Raw genomic sequence first — 18,891 nt, 5'->3', positions numbered from 1 at the left:
TGTGAAAGGAGAAGGGTATAAACTCTGTGAAAGAAGATTGGGTATAATGGGCCTCAGGCTATAGCATGGTGCTGAGAAAGTTTCAGGGAGGCTAAACGGGGAGTTCCTGAGCCAAAGTTGCTCATTAGAAGAGTCCCCTTTTCACCTAGCACCTGACCATGCTCAGACATTGGCTAGTAGCCACCAAGGGGAAATACAGCTTTGTCCAACTATGACACAGGTTCCTAGCCTCTGGTCCTCCTGAAGAAGCTCTGAGTGCTGCACGTCTATGACCATCATACCCACAAAGATTTACATTAAAAATAAGAACATGTGTCTCTATGTTTGCACATATACAATAGTGTACCTGAATAATCTTAATGTTCAGCTAGCCAGTTTAGTATCATGCCTTAATAATTACTTTTTATTAGGCAAAAAATTAATTCTTTTCCAGGAAAAACAGAAATAAAATTTACATTACATCTTGATTATCTCAATCCAAAGTTTGATGACCTATGACAATTCATTGATAGGGTCGATATTTACTCTTAAAAATACAGTAAGATATGAACCCAGTTTTGGAATGTGGTTATGACACAAAGAAAATTTTGATCTCTATAGTAATGTATCTTATTATTATCAATTAACATTTCCTTCCTGTTCTTTTCATAAATGGTTCTTTCTTTTCTTATATTAATTGTTTTCATTTTAAAGCATTTCTTTAAAGAAACTTGTAATTTCCCTGCCTCCGCCTTTGGCATTCATGTCTAATAATGTTTTGGAAGCTTCAAGGTATTTTGCCCCAAAGGAAGCTAGTTCAGGACTATGAATTTCTCTCATATACTCAGTTATAGTTAATAGTAAATATATGGAAAGCTAAATTAATTCAAAATCTGAATAATCTGTCTCTTGTTGATTTTTATATTTAACAAAGTAGAAACAAATATAGAAATGCCATTTATCTACTTTTTACTATTGTAACTAGCAAATGAGAAGACATTTAATGCATTATATTTGGATACTTGCACTGAGATTTTATACAAACACCTAAAATATTTTTCAAATTTAGAACTTTATATTGGGTGCATAGGTTGGAATGTACCAATTAGAAAAGTACATTTATAAAACAGGCATCTGAGGTTAGTTTTGAGAACCTAACAATTGTACATTCATGGTATTGGAGAATATTGTTATATATATGCCAGTGTCAATGATAGAGAAAACATATCAGGTGTTTTTGCCAATTGTAACTCATATCTTTTATTTAAAAAAAGTTAAAATAGAATTATTAGGTTAGCAGATATATTGCTTAAGTGACTATGAAATGAAAAGCATTTATAGCTATGCTTCTTATGAAATAGTGTTATATATAAAATATTTATTCACAGTGGCTTTTCACAGTGAAGTACTTGTCATTTAGTTGTCTCCTTGGTCTAAGTAGAAGCCTAGGTTGAATTGTGAGATCCCAGTTGCCACTGCGTGCTAAATAAGTAAATCTTATATTCTGCCATAATAGAGGAACAGTCCCTACTCCTGTCTGAGGCCCAGCCTCTCTGCTTCTATGACTTTGACCTAAATCCACAGCTCTCAAACTCTACACTGAGGCATCCTGGGGACTACAGTGAATTCACAGGAGTCTTGTAGGATATTAAACATTTTCAAGGAAAACACAAGACTTCCAGAGCTTCTGGATGGCTCAGTGAGTTAAGCATCTGCCTTCGGCTCAGGTCATGATCCCAGGGTTCTGGGATCAAGCCCAAGTTGGGCTCCCTGCTCGGTGGGGAGCCTGCTTCTCCCTCTCCCTCTACCCACTCCCATATGTGCATGTGCTCTCTCTTTCTCACTCTTGCTCTATCTCAAATAAATAAATAAAATCTTAGGAAAAAAAAAAAAGAAACACAAAACACCGGTCAGACACTACACAAACAGGTAGCTCTAGGTAGTGCAGGGTTTCACCGTGAGATCGCATTACATTCTTTTTGAGGATGTCATAGTTATATGAAGCTGACTTTTCGGGACTTGCTGTGTTAAGAAGCAAGGACCATACAAGACTTCACATAGAACAGGAGCAAGTATGAGGGTGTCCAAGCTTATTTCAAGGTTTGAAAAGTTGTGTAGTGCCCAACTTCCATTAGTTCACACATCACACAAGTAACTGTGGTTATTTAGGAATTAATTTTTTTTTTCTTTCAATCCCTGTTTGTTATGTTTTCAAATGGCTACTGAATTGTTGGGACATAAATACTTTAGTTGTTGGAGTCTATTTATCAAATGGACCTGCAGTTCCATTTGGCCTGGGGGTACCATAAGATTACTGAGACCTATAGGGTGCCATGAACTGAGATACTTTGGGAGCCCCTGGCCTAGAGTTTGGCTCCCATGCCCTCTGGCCTTCTCAGGACCCCACATGATTATAATTTCTTTTATCTGTAGCATAGTGGTGGAAAGCACAAACTGCTTCATTCTTCATGGTATCAAATCTTGGCTTTACTAGCTATGTGGCTTTGGGAAGTTACTTTACCTCTCTGTGCCAGAGTTTATTTTACTATAAAACGAAGATAAAAACTTACAAGTTTATTATAAGAAGTAAGTTAATATATATAAAATGTTCAGTTTCTGGCACAGACCTGGTTTTTAAACTTTCTGTTGACAGGATCTTTTGAATCAACTTTGGATTTTTTTTTTCATTTTTTTAATTAACTTATAATGTATTATTTGTTCCAGGGGTACAGGTCTGTGATTCATAAGTCTTACACAATTCACAGCACTCACCATAGCACATACCCTCCCCAATATCCCTCACCCAGCCATCCCATCCCTCCCAACCCCCTTCCCTCCAGCAACCCTCAGTTTGTTTCCTGAGAACTTTAGATTTTTTTTAATTAAAAAATATTTTTATTATGGAACAAAAAATTTAAAATTTGCCATCTTAACCATTTTTATGTGTTTAGTTCAATAATGCTAAATATACTCATACTGTTGTGAAATAGATCTCCAGAACTTTTTCTTCTTGAGAAACTAAAACTTTTAGTTTTATCCCTTTTTTTTATCCCTTAAACAACAAATCACCTTCCCCTCTCCTCCCAGCCCCCGGCAACCACCATTCTGCTCTCTGCTTCTGTGAGTTTGACTATTTTAGATACCTCATATAAGTAGAATCATGCAGTATTTGTCCTTCTGTGACTGGCTTGTTCCACTTAGCATAATATCCTCATGGTTCATCAATGTTGTGGCATGTGACAGGAATTCTTCCTTTTTAAGGCTGAATAATGTTTCACAGTATGTATGTATCACATTTTGTTTATCTGTTTGTCCATTGCCATTGATGGACATTTGGGTTGCTCCCTTCTCTTTTATTGTAAATAATGCTACTATGAACATGGGGTACAAATATCTCTTCAAGACCTTGTTTTCATTTCTTTTGGATATATACCCACAAGTTGGATTATTGAATCAGATGATTGTTCTATTTTTAGTTTTTTGAGGAAACTCCCTAGTGTCTTCCATAGTGATTGTACCATTTTATAATTCTAGCAGTGGTACACAAGGGTTCCAAATTCTCTGCATCCTCACCAACACTTATTTTATATTTCTGGTTTGGTTTTGTTTTGGTTTTGTTTTGATAGGTGCTATCCTAATGAGTGTGAAGTGGTATCTCATTGTGGTTTTGATTCGCATTTCCCTAATGATTAATGATGTTGAACATAATTTCCTTTGCTTTTTGGCCATTTGTATATTTTCTTTGGAAAAATGTCTATTCAAGTGTTTTGCCCATTTTTTAAGGGTTATGATTTTACGTTACTGATTTATAGGAGTTCAAATAATATATTCTGGATATTAATCCCTTATCAGATGTATGATTAGCAAAGATTCTCTCCCATTGTGTGGATTGTCTTTTACCCTGTCCTTTTACCCTGCTGATTGTCTTTTTACCCTGTTGATTGTGTCCTTTAATACATTAAAGTGTTAAAGTTTGAGGTAGTCCCATTTGTCTATTTTTGTTTTGTTGTCTATTCTTTTGGTATTATATTCAAGAAATCATTGTCAAATCCAGGGTCATGAAGCTGTTTTCCTATAGTTTCTTCGAGGAATTTTATATTTTTGTGTAGATCTTTAATCCATTTTGGTATTTTTGTGTATGTGTAGGAGTCCACTTTTGTTCTTTTGCATGTGGATATTCAGTTTTTCCCACACCATTTGTTGAAGTGATTGTCCTTTCCCCTTGAATGGTCTTGGCCCTCTTGTTGAAGATCACTTTGAACATATTTGTGAGGGTTTATTTCTGAGCTCTCTGTTCTGTTCCACTGGTCTAGGTTTGTCTCTATGGCAGAATCACACTGTTTTGATTACTGTGGCTTTATAATATGTTTTAAAATCAGGTAATGTGAATCCTCTAACTTTGTTCTTTTTCTTTTTTTTTTTTAAGATTTTATTTATTTATTTGAGAGAGAGACAGTGAGAGAGAGCATGAGTGAGGAGAAGGTCAGAGGGAGAAGCAGACTCCCCATGGAGCTGGGAGCCCGATGTGGGACTTGATCCCGGGACTCCAGGATCATGATCTGAGCCGAAGGCAGTCGTCCAACCAACTGAGCCACCCAGGTGTCCCTAACTTTGTTCTTTTTCAAAATTGTTTTGGTTATTTGGGATCCCTGAGATTCCCAATTAGCTTTTAAAAAAGCATAGCTCTTTTCTTTTTAAACAAATAATCACAAGTCTTATCACCGGTACTACAGGTCTTATCCCTTTCCTTCAAGAGCAAATTTCTAAAAAATTATCCCTATTTATAGTCTTCTTTTGCATATTGCTAACTCAGCATTCAGCCAGCTCCAGTTGTACTTTTGTCCTGATTATTATGCTGAAAAACTTTCCACTAAGGTTGGAAAAAACTCCATATTACTAAATGTAATAGACTTTTATTTTTTAAAGCATCATCTTAAATACACAGGAGGATTCAACACTACTGACCACTCCCTTGTTTTTATTTTTGTTTTTGTTGGTTTTGTTTTGTTTTAGAGTGGGGTAGAGGGGCAGAGGAAGGGGGGGAGAGAGAGAGAGAGAGAGAGAGAGAATATATTTTTTTTTAATTTTTTATTTCTTTTCAGCGTAACAATATTCATTGTTTTTGCACCACACCCAGTGCTCCATGCAATCCGTGCCATCTTTAATACCCACCACCTGGTTCCCCCAACCTCCCACCCTCTGCTCCTTGAAAACCCTCAGATTGTTTTTCAGAGTCCATAGTCTCTCATGGTTCACCTCCCCTTCCAATTTCCCTCAACTCCCTTCTCCTCTCCATCTCCCCTTGTCCTCCGTGCTATTTGTTATGCTCCACAAATAAGTGAAACCATACGATAATTGACTCTCTCTGCTTGACTTATTTCACTCAGCATAATCTCTTCCAGTCCCGTCCATGTTGCTACAAAAGTTGGGTATTCATCCTTTCTAATGGAGGCATAATACTCCATAGTGTAGAGGTGCCTGGGTGGCTCAGTAGGTTAAAGCCTCTGCCTTCGGCTCAGGTCATGATCCCAGGGTCCTGGGATTGAGCCCCGTGTCCGGCTCTCTGCTCAGCAGGGAGCCTGCTTCCTCCTCTCTCTCTGCCTGCCTCTCTGCCTACTTGTGATCTCTGTCTGTCAAATAAATAAATAAAATCTTAAAAAAAAAAATACTCCATAGTGTATATGGACCACATCTTCCTTATCCATTCGTCCGTTGAAGGGCGTCTTGGTTCTTTCCACAGTTTGGTGACCATGGCCATTGCTACTATAAACATTGGGGTACAGATGGCCCTTCTTTTCACTACATCTGTATCTTTGGGGTAAATACCCAGTAGTGCAATTGCAGGGTCTTAGGGAGGCTCTATTTTTAATTTCTTGAGGAATCTCCACACTGTGAGAGAGAGAATCTTGAGCAGACTCCACACCCAGCATAGAGCCTGATGCGGGGCTTGATCTTACAACTTTGAGATCATGACCTGAGCTGAAATCAAGAGCTGGTTGCTTGAATGACTGAGCCACCCAAGCTCAGTACCACCCCCTTTTTCTTGAAGTGCTCTTTTTCTGTTAATTCTCCTGAAACTTTGTTCTTCAGTATTCTTTCTACCTCTTTGGCATTCTTGGTCTCCTTTTCAGGCCCATACTCCTTTCCTGTGTCCTTGAATGTTGGAATTCCTCAAAGCCCAATTCTAAGCCCTGTCCTCTCTCCTCTGAACTCCTGAATTATCAAATTTATATCTGTAGCTTTAGTGGCTTCTTTACAGAGCTCAGACCTTTTCCCTTTGCTCCAAATCCATAAGTCCAGCTGCCTACTTGATGTCACCCCTTCGGTATCTCGAAGATATTTCAAACACGGTATATATTTTTTTAATTAAAGAAAAATTTTTTAAAGTAAGCTTTACCCCCCATATGGGGCTTCAACTCACAACACTGAGCTCAAGAGTCACACACTTTACCAACTGAGCCAGCCGGGCACTCCCAAACATAGTATCTTTAAAATGGAACTCAGAGTCCCTTACCTGTTCCTTTTTTGCCATTCCAATCTCAGTGAATAGCTCTGCCTTCCATCCACTTACAGAAACCAGAAAGCTGGAGGTCTGTTTACCTTAGAAATTATCTTTACCTAACTTCTCCCCACCACACACATGCAGATGGTCTAACTTAACTCTTACTCTTGTTGATTTTATCTCCTAAATCTCTCTCACATTGACTGGAGGCTTTCCATTGCTTTGCTCATAACTTTAGTCAGAGCCACCTCACTTCATTCTCTCTTCTAGACAACTTAAACACTTCCTAAATGTTCTACCTGCTTCCATTTTTGCTCCCCACCAGTCTATCCTCCACCCTGTAGCCAACATGATTTTTTTAAAAGGCAGACTGGTGACTCTTCTGTTTAAAACCCTCCTACAACTCTGGATAATAGATAGGAAAGTGAAAACTGATTAATTAGTGCAGGGGCAAGGGAGCATGGGTGGGGGGGGATACAGGAAAAGGAATAAGTCTTTAAAAAAAAAGGTTCATTCATTTATTTGACAGAGAGAGCAGGATGGGGGACAAAGGGAGAAGGTGAGGGAGAATCTCAAGCAGACTTCTCATCAAGTGCAGAGTCCAACATGGGACTCAGTCTCACATCCCCAAGATCATGAACTGAGCCAGAATCAAGAGTCAGCCTCTCAACCGACTGAGTCACCCACAGCGTCTCAAGAACAAGACTTTTAACTGTTACCTCTGTATAATTTATTGTTTTCTTTTGGAAATACATGAATGTATTATCCATTCTAAAAATTAAATCAATAAGTTAAATTTTAAAAATTACAGCATCAGGGGCACCTGGGTGGCTCAGTGGGTTAAGCCTCTGCCTTCGGCTCAGGTCATGTTCTCAGGGTCCTGGGATCAAGCCCTGCATTGGGCTCTCTGCTCAGTGGGTAGCCTGCTTCCCCCTCTCTCTCTGCCTACTTGTGATCTCTCTCTCTCTCTGTGTCAAATAAATAAATAAAATCTTTTAAAAAATTAATATAGTTATTTTTTAAAAATTACAGTATCATACTACTCTTAAAGGCTAGACTGAACTCTAATCTACTTACCTTTTCAACTTCATCCCCTACTGTACTCTCTTTTAAAAAAATTGGGGCACCTGGGTGGCTCAGTTGGTTAAGTGTTAGACTCTTGATTTTGGCTCAGGTCATGATCTCAGAGTTGTGAGATCAAGCTCTGCTCGCAAGCACACTCTTATCTCTAAAAAAGTAAAATATAGGGGCGCCTGGTTCATTGGGCGACTGCCTTCGGCTCAGGTCTTGATCCTGGAGTCCCAGGATGGAGTCCCACATCAGGCTCGCTTCTCTGTGGAGAATCTGCTTCTCCCACTGACCTCTCTCCTCTCATGCTCTCTCTCTCATACTCTCTCTCAAATAAATAAATAAAATCTTAAAAAAAAAAAATAAGTAAAAAAAATAAAACATAAAAACAAAAATCTCAGTGCCTCAGCCACACAGGCTTCTTTCAGTCTCTCATGCTCTACAGGCTTTCTCTTGCTTCAGGGCCTTTGCCTAAACTGTTCTTAGTTCAGCCTAAAATACCCTTTGCTTCCCTTTTCACTGAGGTAACACATTGCTATCCTTACATCTCAGACTACCAGTTATCACTTCTGTAGGGAAGCCTTCCCTGACAAGCTCTATCCCTTCTGATGTGCTTTTACAAGACCATGTACTTCTTGGCAGTCATTGCAGTTCCAGTTTTACATTTATTGTGCGACCATCTCATTACTATCTGCCTCACTGATTTGACTAAAAGTTCCAGGGGGCAGGGACTGTGCCTCACATGTTGAATTAGATCCAAGTTATAAACTATTTGGGAGAAGTTATAAAACTGACTGCTCAGTATTTTGTGATAGATTTTTATTTTGAAAGATTTTTTGTGGTTTGTATTTCTATCTCAACAAAAAGCAATAGTAACAATTTAACAGTACTAATCCTAAGAAATCTCTGCTGTGCTTAAACCCAGCATAATGCTCTGTGTTGTTAAATTAGGAAGGTATCTGATGCCTATTAAGGGTGAATGTGTATATGCGTGTGTTTAAATTAACTCAGAAGTGCTGTTGTCCGTCTTAAAGAGGTGATGTATATACAAAATTTCCAAGCTTACTTTTCTGGAACTTCTTCAACGATTAGTATTTCACAGACTATGCCCTGGGAAATGCTCTTTTAGATTTATGCTCTATTAGTATTTTATTACAAGGAAGGAGAAGCAGAATGTTTCAGGGGCAACTGTTGAGTATGGTCCTAGTCAAAGAGAATAGACAAAGAGTTATATTAAGAATGATAGATTTTAGAGAAATTAAAGAAAATCATCAGAATATTGGTGATTTTTAAATCTTTTGGGTGAAGGTGAGCAATTTAAAATGGTAAATTCAAACTAAGGGAACTGAAAAAAGATTTAGTGGTGATCTTTATTCCCAGTTTTAATGTTTTAAAATTTAAAATAATTAGGGATGTCTCGCTGGCTCAGTTGGTAGAACATGTGACTCCCTAATCTCAGAGTTGTGATTTCAAGCCTCATGCTAGGTGTGGAGCCTACTTAAAAAAAATTAAAAATTAAAAAATAAAATAAAAAAATCAAAATTATTCCTTATCATTGTAAAATGGCATACAATAAAAACAGGTGTATAATAAAAAGTATCCTCCAACACCAAGCTTATTCCCCTCTTCATGATAACCACAGTTAGCAGTTTGATTTATGTCCTTCCTCCATGCATTTACAAACACTCCTCTGTGTTTTTGTGTGCATATACATTTGTGTGCATATACTCTGTACATACTCAGTTTGATTTATGTCCTTCCTCCATGCATTTACAAACACTCCTCTGTGTTTTTGTGTGCATATACATTTGTGTGCATATACTCTGTATATATTGTTCTGTAACTTTCTTCACATAACAGTGTATACCTGTCAGTGATCTACATCTACCTCCTTATTTTTAGTAGGCACATGATAATCCGTAATTTGGATCCACCATATTTTACAGTGATAGTCTTCTTTTAGGAAGTAAAGAAATTGGACATGGATTAAGCAATCTAATAAGGCGCTATGATAAGAAAAAAAGAGTGTTTTGATTTTTTTTAATAAGTGAAATTGCAGAGGAGAGGGATTCAGTCCAGTTTCCTACTTGATTTTTTAAGAAGCCACTGTTATACTTCATTTTCAGTATGGTTTAAATTCTGACTTAGAAACACATTTTGTGGCATATATACAACTAATGTAATCATTGAACACCACATTAAAAACTAATGATATACTATACAGTGGCTAACTGAACATAATTAAAAAAACCCATCTCTTTAAAACCATAAAATAAGAAATATAATTTAAGAGATGCTCTGTTTTTAAAAAGTTCATGGAACACTACATCAGAAACTAATGATATACTGTATGGTGACTAACATAATAAAAGTAATAATAATAAATTAAAAAAAGAAAAATACTAAAAACATAATAAGTTAAGAAATCATTCATAATCCCAATTTTTAAAAACTCTTTGAGACTAGAAGTTAAAATTTATTCCTCCAACTCTTAATTTCACCTCTTTGAGGTACATACTGTCAATAGTTTTGGGCCTATTCTTTCTGACATTTTCTTGTATTTATACAGATAATTTCTACACACACACACACACACACACACACACACACCCCACTGCACTTTTTTCCCAATAAAATGGGATGGTAATTTTCATGTAGGTCTGTAACTTTTAGAAATTCTGCACACACACCCCAACAATGTATCATAGACTTGGGCAGAAAACTTCTGATTAATTAAACTTATCTATCTTTTATGTTATCTCTATTTGTTTTCTTGTACTAACAACATTTACGATAACCAAACTCAGAAGGACTGATTTATTAACTGGCATGGCAATTTATTAATTTATAGTGTCAGATATATCTGGCATCATAGATTTTGTTCATTTGCTTGGGGCATTCCCACGTGATGGCTGAATTACTCAAGAGACTAAATTATAGATAAGAAGATTGGTGAGCCGAGAATTAGAACACAAGTGAGGAGGTGTTCTTACAGGATATTTCTATCAAGCTGCTGTAGCTCTCTGACTTGCCCTGGGGCTCTATCTGTCTTGACAACTGGCATTAGTCATCACTCATTGCCCTGAACATGGTTGGAAGCATACAGAACAAGTTTCCTCCAGGTTCCTGATCTAACTATGCACTGTTCACCACTCCATTTAAGATATCTGACCAGGTCTTCAGTCATTATCCTTTCTTTATGTGAGGAAAGTATTGATTAGAATTTGAGGATCCCCCAAATCTGCTTAATGGAGATAAGGAGAACCTTCACCTCCACAGCAGCTCATTTACGAGCACTCTCTTAAAGTGAGCCTCTGTGCAAGTGACTCATTTACAGGGCTTGTGATCACCAGTGTCTCCAGACATTGCCAAATGTCCCCTGGTAGCCAAAATCAGTCCCATTTGAGAACTACTAGTTGAGAGGGCAACTAGTTTAGAGTGAAGAGCGAGCCACAGAGAGGGGAATACCAGATGGGCTATTACATGGAGGTCAACTGAGAAATGAGAGTTAAGGATATTAGTTCCTCAGTGGTGTGAGAAAGAACACTGAATTTGTTCTGTGTTATGGTCTCTACTTTCCCGCTGATTGTGAGACCTTTGGTTAGTTGCTTTACCCTCCTGATCATGAATTAGTATGAGAATTAACCTTGTTATTGTTATTTTTTAAACTTGTGTACTTATTAGGTACCAGAGTTGTACTGGCATTTTACATGCATTATATGTATAAAAATCCTCTGTAAATTATAAAATTTTGTATAAAAGTACTGTGCTATCTGGTATGGTTTCCTGTTCACTTTAAAAAAAAATTTTTTTAAGGTTTTATTTATTTCTTTATCAGAGCACAAACAGGGGGAGTAGCAGGCAGAGGGAGAAGCAGGCTCCCTGCCGAGCAAGGAGTCCAGTGCGGGACTCGATCCCAGGACCTTGGGATTATGACCTGAGCTGAAGACAGACGCTTAACCGACTTAGCCACCCAGTTATCCCTTTTTGTTCCTTCTTACCCACTGCCTTTATCCCTTTTGATCTTTAAAACTTTTGGCAAGTAGGAGCTTTACCTTTGTACTTTTTGTGTGTGTGTGAATTTCACCAGGATTATAAATATTTCTAGGAATGATCACTTTTATGTAATTATTATATATAAACATAGAAGAGGTGGCTTGAAAATTACATTAGGAATTAAAAAGTAGCTTTACTCATAGTGAGAAAATGAGATTTCTTATTGAAATATACTTAGCAGGCAAATTTCTAGGCATATTCTATTACGTATCTATTCCATATATTGAATAACACTCGACAAATTTTTGGGAAACCCCATTGTTAACACTTCTCTATCTGGAAAAATACCTGTTTATTTTATTTTATTTTATTTTTTTTAAGATTTTATTTATTTATTTGACAGACAGAAATCACAAGTAGGTGGAGAGGCAGGCAGAGAGAGAGGAGAAAGCAAGCTCCCCGCTGAGCAGAGAGCCCGATGCGGGGCTCGATCCCAGGACCCTGGGATCATGACCTGAGCCGAAGGCAGAGGCTTTAACCCACTGAGCCACCCAGGCGCCCCAATACCTGTTTATTTTTTATCCTTCTGTTTCTTGTCCTTAAGTCAGTTCCCTCTAGTGAGTCAATTAAATTTTTTTTTTTGTCCTTGTTTTAATTGCATTTACTTTTGTTTCTCCACTCTAATGCGTTAATCAGGCATGGTTTCCCTCTATACTCAAATGTTTGCTGAAAGAAGGAGTAAATTACAGAAGACATGTTATCTTTTTTCCAACAGGTTATCTGCTAAAATAATCAGTGACTCTAGTCTTCATTATAGATTTTCCCAATGTAAAATTGTTTGACCATCTATAGCTCTCAGAGTTTCTCCAGAATTTATCCTGTGGATTGGATTGTGGGGGCAGGATTGAGTGGGGTTTGGGTCCCATTGTGATGTAAATTCACTGGACCTCCAGGGGAGTGGCTCTATAATGCTTTAAATATTTGCTTCGGCCCTAGAATTCACTGCAGTGGTCCTAATACTTTGTTGTCTCTCTGGATGGTAGTGTTCGGCACCTGCTATGGCCCACATGTCTGCTAGTGATTTGGGGGATCAGACTTTGCTGCCTGTTCATGACTTAATTTTCAGATCATGGATTAAACTTGTCGCTCACTGTTGATTTGTAGTCCTGACCCTGCATACCTTCACTTTTCATTTTCTCCTCAGACGTAATTTTAATCACATGGATTTGGGGGGAGTTTTCTTAACCAATGAGAATATTGAATTTAATGGAATTGTTTGTGATCACTATTATAAAATAATAGCTCATTCACAATTACTGCATCAGTTCTTCAGTACTTAAGACCAAGTATGATCCATTTCTCTTTTCTGTGGGTATTAAACTCTCTGTTCTAGGAAGCAGCCATCTATCCTGACCAAAACCTCCACTTTTCTCTGAAATGAGGTCTTCTGTATTCTCTCTATATTCTACTAACTTGTGTCTTCCTTATTCACCATTGTATCCCTGTCTATACAGGAGGCAAAAATTCACACGTTTTGAGCTGGTGAATGAAATGAATCCTAGGTTCTTGTGGTTGTTTGTGTTTTATGTAGATTAATGTTATTATCTGATCTGATTTTCTTTTTCTTTTCCCAGTGCCATTTCACTTCCCATTAAGTACTGAATCTCAGGTTAGGAGAAACCATTTGAAGAGCCATCTGAAGATTATGGAAATCATTTCCCATAATCTTAAAGAGAAAGCCTCTTTGGCATGAGCTTATTGGAGAAAATGAGGAGAAATGCTAAAGGCAATGGAAAGAAATATGGACATAGCAGAAATAGTAAAAAAGATACTTCCTGCCTGGGAGGGTGTCCAAGAAAAGAAAAAGTTTCCGTTCCTGTTTTGCCTTAGTCACGTTCTGCACAAAGAACAACATTAAAATCGGAACAGTTTTGGGAAATCTCATGGGCCTTCCATTGATTCATCCTGGGGAGCTAGCCCAAAGCTCAGATCTGCTCTGTAGGGGCTTCCCTTTACTTCTTTCCTCATTTTCATTTTCTGAGCTGTCAGAATTCTCCAATTCCTTGCTAGTAGGATAGGACAGTATCTTAGTGCCCTTTTTCTTCATGTCATGCCAAATCTTACATTGGCCATTTTCATTTTGGAGGGTTTAAGAACAAACCTTTTGGGAAAACAGGTGGAAACACTTTCTTGTCTGAACTGGAATATTCTTTTCCTGAACTTCAGACTATTTTATCCTGATTCTGGTTATCTCTGTTACTATATCCAAGACTATCTTTGGCACCAGTACTTGGAAACTTTATGCTTTCCCACAGGTTGTTTTATAAAAATGCACTAATTAGCTTGCTAATTTATCTATATCTTATAATTTCAAAATCTGGTTTCAGAGATACCTCTAGGCCACAAGACATTTAGAGATCTAAATGATGGACATACCTTGATCCTAATGAGTACCCAAACTAGGTTTCGTTAAGATGGCTAACCTGATCTTTTCATACCTCTAAAGATTGGAATGCTCCAAACTTAGACCAAACCTCTTTCAACTTTAATAATAGATTAAGTGAAAAAAAATTTTTTTTCATTTCTCACAGTTCTAGAGACTAGAATTCCAAGACCAGTGTGCTGTCAGGGTTGCTTTTTGGTAAGGCCTCTCTTCCTGGCTTATAGACAGCAATCTTCTTACTATGTTGTCATAAGGCCCTTCCTCTGTGCGTGCACATGGAGAGAGAGAGAGCTCTCTGTTGTCTCTTCCTCTTCTTACGAGGACACCAGTCAGGGTGGATTAGGGCCCTAGCCATGTGACCTTTCTACTCATTTTTTAAGGACAGCTTATCCAGTTCCATGACTTTAAATATTACCTTTATTTTCTTGATGACTCTGAAATATATATCTCTAGCCCTTATTTCTCCCTGAACTTCAGACTCATTTCTGATTGTCTACTCAATGTCTCTACGTGTATGTCCATAGACCCCATAAACTAACAGGTCGAAAAACAAATTTTTGATTCCCCCTAAATATTTGTCTCCTTGAGTGTTCCCTATCTCATTAAATCCAGTTACTCAGATCAAAACTTTTTGAGTTTTTCCCTTGTATGCCACATCCAGTCCTTCAGCAGGTTCTTGCTGATTCCCTTTAAAATATATCTCAGGAGCGCCTGAGTGGCTCAGTGGGTTAAAGCCTCTGCCTTCAGCTCAGATCATGATCCCAGAGTCCCGGGATCGAGCCCTGCATTGGGCTCTCTGCTCAGCGGGGAGCCTTCTTCCCCCTCTCTCTATCTCTGCCTGCCTCTCTGCCTGCTTGTGATCTCTCTCTCTCTCTCTCTCTGTCAAATAAATAAATAAATAAATAAATAAGTAAATGTATGTATGTATGTATGTATGTTTAAAAAATAAAATAAAATATATCTCAAATCTGTCCACATATCATTTCTTCCAGCATTGCCATTATATCCAAACCATCTTCTCTCATCTGGACCACTGCAATAGCCTCCTAATGGTCTCCTTGCTTTTACTCTTGCCCAGACCCCTCTTTAAAACATAAATTAGATTGTAATTCTCTGCTGCTTAAAATGATTTCTCGTCAGCCTAACTTGGCCCAGCTACCTCTCTGATTTCATCTTCTGTGAATAGCACTGTCACTCATTTCCCTCTAGCTACTCTGCCCTAGCTCTCTTCAGTCCTCCCAGGCATATTCGGACCTTAGAGTTTTTGCAGTTGGTGTTCTCCGCCTTAAGTTCCCTTTCTCCAAATAATCCTATGGCTTATTCAATAACTTCATTTGGGTCAAATGACTCAAATGTCATCTCCTTGGAGAGGTCTTTTTATTTCTTTATTAGTCATTCTGCTTAAAACAGGATTCTCCTAAAAATCCCTGTCCTTACTGTGCTTTATTTTTCTCTGTAGTTCTTACTGCTGTCTGACATTATATCAAAACTATTTGCCTATTACCTGTGTCCACACTAGAATGCAACCTCCCTGAGGTGAGGGTGGGCAAGGGTTTTGTCTGTTAGGTTCATTGCTGTATCTTCAGTACCTAGAACAGGGCCTGGCTCATACAAAATACCAAATATAGATTTGTGGAATGAATGAATGAATATATAAATAAGTGGCTGCACCTGTCCTTCGAAGAAAGATTCTGAAGGAATGCTGAAACTCACTGGGCAGGATTCACAGTTCCCAAATCACTGCTCCAGTCTCCATGTGTTACCTACTGCAGCATGCATGCTTTCTTACTGTACCTTGACACTTTCCCTTCAAATCCTTTCCAGCTTAAGTCCCTCTTTTACCTACTCTCACAGGTTGCACTTGATACCACCATCCTACAAAAGTGGTCTTTTTTTTTTTTTTAAAGATTTTATTTATTTATTTGACAGAACAAGATCACAAGTAGGCAGAGAAGCAGGCAGAGAGAGAGGAGGAAGCAGGCTCCCCACCAAACAGAGGGCCTGATGCGGAGCTTGATCCCAGGACCCTGGGATCATGACCCGAGCCGAAGGCGGAGGCCTTAACCCACTGAGCCACCCAAGCACCCCCAAAAGTGGACATTTATAATTTGTTTTCCAACATAATAAACGCCCAAATACAGAAATAGCAATTACTATTAGGACATGAGGACTAGTTCATGATAATGGTGCTGAGAGTAGAAAGTAAGGAAAAGAAATTTGAGACTTGGACAAATTAAATGCCAAAGTTCTGGAGGAACTTGCAAATATCTTGGAGATAATATCCATATGAAATCATTGCCAATGGGAAAGGTAACAAAAGATTGTACTGGTGATAACTCACCTGGGCTCTAGTGCACTCTCTCTAGTCTTGAGTCCAATCTGGGCACAAGATTTTTAGAAAGACAAAAAAATGTGTTCAAAGATGGCAGGTAGTATAGTGAACATATATCATATGGGCAATGGTTGAATAATAGTAATTGCAAGCATTTACTGTGTGCCAGGCATTATTCTAAATACTGTTTGTAAAAAGTTATTTAATGCTCATCCTATGAGGTAGTTGTAGATTTTACCCTATCATTTCAGACAAGGAAATGAAGTCATAGAGAGGTTAAGTAACTCTTAAGTAACTGTGTAACAAGGTCACACAGCTAGTAGGAGGTAGAGCCAATGCTGATTTCATTCTGATTCAGAGTCACGCTTAACACTATGTTACTATCTTTTAATATTTTAAAGTGTGCTATTGAAGAAAAATTTAGGTTATTATAGAAGTTCTTAGAAGGCACTATTAGCCTTTACCTCAAGCTCAACCGTCACCACCTCTTACTCAGTCTCCCTAGTCTCCCCAGTGTGTACTTCTATAATTGGACCAGTAATAGCACTTTATTACACTTATTTGCTTGTATGTAGAGATACTCTCTGCTAACCTATTTATCACCTATTTTGAGGATTATATTTTATTCTCTTTTGAGCCACTAAATTTAGTTTAGTGCTTGGCATAAAATCAACATTTAGTTTTTGTTGAATGAAAAACATGAATAAATGATCTCTCAATCTTACCAGTGGTAAGATAATGAGCTCCTGTTCACTGGAGGTATTTAAGCATGGACTGAATGCTTGAAAGATGCTTGAAGAGATGCTGTAGAAGGAACTTTCATGTAATTGTGGAAGATTAGAGTAAGTTTCTTTCTAACTATGAATGATCTGATCCTATAATGAGTTAATTATGATTTTTTTCTTCAAACATTTAGTTAGCACTTACTGTGTGCCTGGCATTGTTTTAGGTGTTAAAGATACGAAGATAAAAATGACCTAGCCGGTATCCATGGAGAGCTTAGTAGTCAGTGGATAACTAAGAAAAAAAGATGCTCAAGGATATAGGTGTAAAGTTTTAGTAGATAAAAATAAATAGAAAAGGACAGATTTTAGAGATGTTTTGAATAAATGGGGGAGAAAAAAGCTGTGACATAGGGGAGAACTAGGTATGAAAGATGACCCTAAAATTGCCTGCCTGAGAAAGGAGAATTTAGAAGTAAAGACTATATGTTATGTTGTTATGGGGGAATTCCCCAAAGGGAAATATCAGTGTTTGCCATCAAGGTGTCTTGCAGGGTTGGATGTAATTCAGTAGAGATTAATTTGTGAATATGTTGAAATTCATGGAACAAATGTTCTTCTCTTATTAGTCTCCCAAATGAATAATGATGATTACATCTTTCCTGCCATCTACCCCTTTTAGGGGCATTGACATTAAATGGACAGTCTGTTAAGTCATGTGGGACCCTTCAGTTTCTGTTCCTATTCATGTGCCTGGAATCTGTTAAGCGTTGGGGAAGTAGTAGTCTTTCTTTATATTAACCTGGTCTCTCATGCTGCTCATCCTTCACACATGTCTAAATATGTCTTGACACAGAATCATCCTTTCTAGCTGGGACACGTTTCCTAGGTAGGTGGGGAATTCCCCTGTTTTGTTTAAAATCATAGTTGTCTTTGAATTTGGCTAGCATGTTCATGATTAGTTTACTGACAATTGGTTTTTTTCTTCTTATACCATATGCTGTTCCATGATTCATCTGCTTTGAGTCTGTTGCCTTGAAGGTGAAACAATTTCTTCCAGTGTTGATATTTCATAATCTTATAGATAACAAGCATACGCATATGCATAGTCCTTTCAGAAGTTTTAAACATTTGGAGATGAATGAATTATGCTGCCACAAATGGAAAGGAGCAGTATCATAATGGTGATATCTAGTCATCTTTGTTAGGTGGTTGGGTGAACACCGATATTGATAAAGCCTGGTACTTTACTGTGTTTAACTCTTTTTGAGAAATTGTTTACTTATTTATGAATATTAAAATTTAACATTTTACTCCAGTTGATTTGATTGCCATGTATTTTAATTTTTAAACTGACAAGATCTTTATTTGTAGAAGTGGGGTTTAAATTCCAAATAAATTGTAACATTCACTGTTTATATTGTAATGGTTGCATCTTTTCTATATTTAATGTATAGCAATGACTATTCAAACTTTCAGAAATCTTTTAATTTCTGATATAAATAGTAATCTTTCAAAATATTTTAGTAGAACACAGTACATTTCTGAATACAGTACAAAGCAGTTACTTCTTTATTGGTGTTTTCTAAGTGTTTCGTTGGTTGGGCTTCTGATAAACATGGTCGAAATTCAGTTTCTGCACATAGCTTTAATCAAATGCACTTACCATGTTGCATCATTTAGCCACATATATCTATTTACTCAGAATTGCAATGCTTCTTTTCAATAAAGAAAAACTCTTTATAATTTCATGGTATACATGCCCATGTAAATATCTTTATAATTTATACATTTAAAGAAAGATTTTTGAAAGACTCTAATTCTCAGTGCATCTCTCCCCCTGCCCCCT

General features: G+C 37.5%; 1 protein-coding gene across 1 annotated transcript in view; it reads left to right on the top strand.

Annotated features, from left to right (window-relative positions):
- LOC111148096 (WD repeat containing planar cell polarity effector) overlaps positions 1 to 18,891 on the top strand; it is a 445,955-nt gene that overhangs the window by 128,964 nt on the left and 298,100 nt on the right. The window lies entirely within an intron of this gene.

This window comes from Enhydra lutris, unplaced genomic scaffold (genome assembly GCF_002288905.1).
Source record: "Enhydra lutris kenyoni isolate GAN:26980312 unplaced genomic scaffold, ASM228890v2 scaffoldscaffold18, whole genome shotgun sequence".
Taxonomy (NCBI): domain Eukaryota; kingdom Metazoa; phylum Chordata; class Mammalia; order Carnivora; family Mustelidae; genus Enhydra; species Enhydra lutris.
The sequence above is the reverse complement of the archived record's forward strand: the minus strand, read 5'-3'. Positions and strand labels throughout refer to the sequence as shown.